Here is a 4598-nt window from a genome sequence, read left to right as displayed (position 1 = left end):
ATAATGAAAAGTACTTTTAGCGACAGATAATCAAGAATTAGTATAAAATATGGCTAGTACATTGAATTATTGATACTTATATGTAGTGGTAAATTAATTAACCTATCACCAAGAATCCATTAATTTCATCCAATATTTATGAAAAAAAGTTAGGAATCATTAGATTTAATTAACGATACTTCATCACAGAAAATTTTACAATATCCCAATATAATGATCAAACTAGTCAACAAACCAATATTACTGCTAAATTTAAACCATTTTTGAAGCACATATCTAAAGTGAATTTTAATACTCTGTAAACAACTTTTCATGGAATGAATTGCTTAAAGAAAGTATAATGCTATAAAATAGTTATTAGTGAGATGTACCAGAAAATATATATTTGTCTCCCGAATTGTTTGTATACGTTTCGTTTTGTAAGAACTCCTCGCCCCCCTTAGTCGAAAGAAAAAGAATACCAAAATTTCCCTTTTTTATCGTCTAGTACAAAAAAAATAAACAAAAGATGATCAAGCAAAATAAACAATAATAATTAATTTATAAAAATGGATCTTATACAGCGCACAGTTGAACATTCTGGTAGGATCCTGGCGATTTCAAAAGTAGGACGGAGTATATCTTTAGAGACATTGTCGACTTTGGCGCCCACGTACAATTTAAAATAACAATCGTCAATTCCCAGGATTTCAAAAGGACACAAGAAGGTTGGAGAAAGATATTCTCTGATTGGCTTATTTTTAACAAAAACGTAGTCAGTGTTGCTCAGACGATTGTCGAACGTTTCCCTCTCGGTTACTCGTGGGGGAACGGGATCCACCTTCTCAATCGTCTCGAAGAAGCGCCCCACATCGGTGTTAATGTTGTCTCTTGACGAAGGTGAGGAGACACAAACTATTTATAAGGTGGAGAGATCCAGGACGTCCGAGAGAAGTGAGGAGAAAGAAAGGCGTGGAGGAATAATACAAAGGTTTGTTTATAGGAACATCTATAATATTAGTTAAACAAAAACCTACTCTGATACATAAATAAAATACACGACTATTTATACTTAAAACGAGGTAAAAGACTGTACTTTACACATATATATATATACAAGAAAATAAGAAAAGAGGACAAGGGGGAAGGAATCACGAATACATTACAATCGGCATCTGCCTCAGGAATAGGAAACGAATCAAAGAAGCCTGAAGCCAAAGATCCTGAGCGACCAGTAAGTAACTGGAAAGGGGAATATTTAGATCCTTGATCCATTGGTACTGAAGTCCTGAGTCCCCAAAAAACAACAGGCAGAGCATTCATCCAATTTTCTTTCTCTTCTAGTATACATGCAACTAGCCCAGTTTTTAGGGATCAGTGGAACCGTTCAATAACCCTGTTTGATTCAGAATGCTATTATGTGGTCGTTTTATTCGAGATTCCAAATTTCCTGCAAGCCCACGTCCAAATAGCACTTGTGAATTGCGTCCCTAAACAACTGACCTCACTCCTACAACTATCGTGCCCAAAAAGTTCGAGCGGAATGTTTACAAAAAATGCCTAAGAAACTTCTTAAATTTTCATTTTATTAAGATTTTAAGACCTGTTAGTATTCAACATAAAATATTATTCAATTGGCTTGTGTAGTCAAAGTTTTGTGACGATAAGAAACCCTACAAAGATTGAGAAATCCTATCGTGACAACTATGACAAACATACTTAACTATATTTACTCCAGAGCTAAGTTACTGAATGTACTACCTTAATAGACTCTCCCTCCATGAAAGTCTGCGCCTTCTTCAAAAACTTATGTAATTATAAGTAGGTGTACAATGTACACATTTAGATAATAATACAATATGAGCAAACAGAGAAAACAAAAGAGTACCTTCAACAATTTGGTAGCATAGGGATCTAGCATTATTACCTCCCGCTATAATTTACGTGTCTTTGATTACGTATTTGATTACTGAACTAGTCTTTGATACGATGTATGTATCTATATATATGTAGGGGAGACTGGGCTCAAACATCAAAAAATCTAACCTCAAAAATTTTTACATTACAATTGTATAACACAACGCAGATTACTGTAAAAATCAATAAATAATTTTTTCCCCGACTTTTCTGCAAGATATTGGACAAAACGAATTTTGAGGGATTAACGTATTTTTAGAAGATTAATATTTTTTTTAATAAGTTGTCAGTATTTAACTTATTATATATCATTTGAACTTGGTTGTTTTTTTTTGTTTTTTTTTGCTTTGAGTTGATATATTTTGATCAACATAGAAAACTAAAAAAAGAACGAATACAACTTGGACAATGTTATGGAATCCAACAACTCAATTATAATTTAAAAATATATACTTATATATCAACTCCTGTCAAAAATAATTTTGTTATAGATTGACGACGTCATTTATATTTACAAATAAATTGAATATATTCCATCTTCAAGAATGAAACTTCCCATCTGTTTTACGTATACACAAAAGTGACTTCTGGATTATTTCATTGTCATATCCTCCAGATACCAGGAGTGTGTGATCATATTCAAAGCTCAAGGGGTATTGTATACTGCTAAAAACTATTTACACCCTATCCCAACGGAGGGCTCCAAGAGTATGTGTCCATTTGCTTAGAGATCTTATAAAACTAATTGCGAGGTTCCTTGTATTTTTTTTTCTTCTTTGATCAGGGGGATTATTTTATTTATTATTATCGATCTCCTTGTGGTGTCTTATTGTTTGTCTTTTCATAGATGTATGTATTAACACCTGGTAAAAGAATTATTATGGAGAAACATTCAAAACTGACTAATTGACGAGAAATTTGAAATATAAGTTGTAGCAAGTGTTGAAATTTAATAAAATAGCGTTTAATTCTTCTTTATTTTTATATTTATACATTTCACAGCAAAAAATGTTTATTAGCCAGAGTTGGACCTTAAAGAGAGTTGCAAAAGGGAAATTATTTGATCTAAAAATTGATAAGTGACCTATTATATGAGTGAATCTTAATCTTACGGGGACAGTTGCAATATGTGATGGCTCGTACTCAAATGCAATCTGTGCAAAAACTTCAGACTGGTATAATCTTTAAATAGACTCAAAAAAAGAAAAATACATGTAGATATAGTGTGTTAAATTTTGGTGAGTCTAAGTCAAACCAACCCTGAGTGGGAAAAAGTGTTGCAATTCTACCTGATCTCTCGGATGTATACAAGTCACAACTATTCAAATACCTTTTAACTAAATGAATTTTGCCATAAAACTCATTGGATAAAGTCTCAATTAATTTTTGATGATTTTGCATCTTTTTCCTTATTTGTTTGCATATAAGTTGATCCAAGTGAAAGATCCTTGTTTCGAGTATTCCTTACTTCATCTTTCTTATTCTTTATTATTATTATCTATTTTTTTTTTTTTTGAAGAAAGTTGTGCAATAAATCTTTGCAAATCTTTTTATATCATTTATCTGTACAAATATGCATGTACGAATTTATTTATTTTGCAATAATGAAAATTAATTAAATTAAATTATACAAAGTAGATGTATATGTCGAATTGCTATCAATTAATTAATTAAAACTACTATAAAGTAAATAAATTTGATAATAAACTTATTAGTAAAATGTATTGTTTTTTTTTTCGAAAATAAATGGCATACTATGTTAAACCCATAAAAGAAGAAAAATAAGGAGACGACAAAGTATTGCAAAGGTTGTTCCATTGCCTTCAATTGTTAACTTTGGTACACTTTAGGAATCGTATTTTTCCAGTACTGTTATAAATTTAATAGATTTTTCATGTCTACTTAACTTAGCAAAACGACCAAGTAAAAATCTTAGTTACTTCTATATTTCTTTTTCTCCACGGTGAGCCTCCGTTAGTGAACTGGAATATTTATAAAAATATTTCTTACTTCTTTTGAATCTAAATTTTATCGCCAATACTATTAAGAATTTTCATGAAACTTAAAAACAGATGATTTGCAGTTTTTTATTTATTTATTTGTATAGTGCCTTGTTTTGAATTTATTCATATATTTAGCCTTTTTAAAATGATATTTAATGAATTTAATTTACTGTTTTGCTTAAAAGTTGTTTCTCTGTTTATCCTTTTGATTAATTGGATTTTTTTTCTGCTATTTAATGTTTTAAATATCAAAATAACAAATTACATATTATAAAAATCCCAAACTCATGTTGTTTAGAATTTATACTCTTTTCGACGTCATATATTTGTACAAGTATTTTTAGGAATAAAGCTGCTGTTATTTATGAGTTCAAAATGAGTAGAACGCTTAAAAAAATTATATAAAATTTTAATGACGTAATTATTATAATTGTACAACTTTTTAAATTTTAAAGAAGTATGTTTTATGTTAGGGGTTTCTTTTTTGCAGAGTTCGTGTTATAAAAAGAATGTTCACTAACGAAGCGTTATAAAATCATGTGCTTAAAGTTTATTTATTCCTTCTTTTTTTTTGGTCAGGTGATGTTTTCAAGTAAATTTGAAGTCAAATCAAAGTACTATTTGTAAAATAAATGAGTCATCAATTCCATGCTGGAGGCATGACCAAAATACAAAAAAAATCATCTGAAAATAAAAAAA

The 4598-nt window shown here is 29.9% G+C and overlaps 1 long non-coding RNA gene across 1 annotated transcript; it reads left to right on the top strand.

Moving 5' to 3' along the window:
* Positions 1 to 1114: 1114 nt before the first annotated feature.
* On the top strand, positions 1115 to 4183 carry LOC139905815 (uncharacterized). The gene is made up of 2 exons (XR_011780884.1): positions 1115 to 1213; positions 1324 to 4183. It is a non-coding gene; the product is annotated as an uncharacterized lncRNA (long non-coding RNA).
* Positions 4184 to 4598: the final 415 nt, after the last annotated feature.

This window comes from Lepeophtheirus salmonis, chromosome 6 (assembly GCF_016086655.4).
Source record: "Lepeophtheirus salmonis chromosome 6, UVic_Lsal_1.4, whole genome shotgun sequence".
Classification (NCBI taxonomy): domain Eukaryota; kingdom Metazoa; phylum Arthropoda; class Copepoda; order Siphonostomatoida; family Caligidae; genus Lepeophtheirus; species Lepeophtheirus salmonis.
The sequence above is the reverse complement of the archived record's forward strand: the minus strand, read 5'-3'. Positions and strand labels throughout refer to the sequence as shown.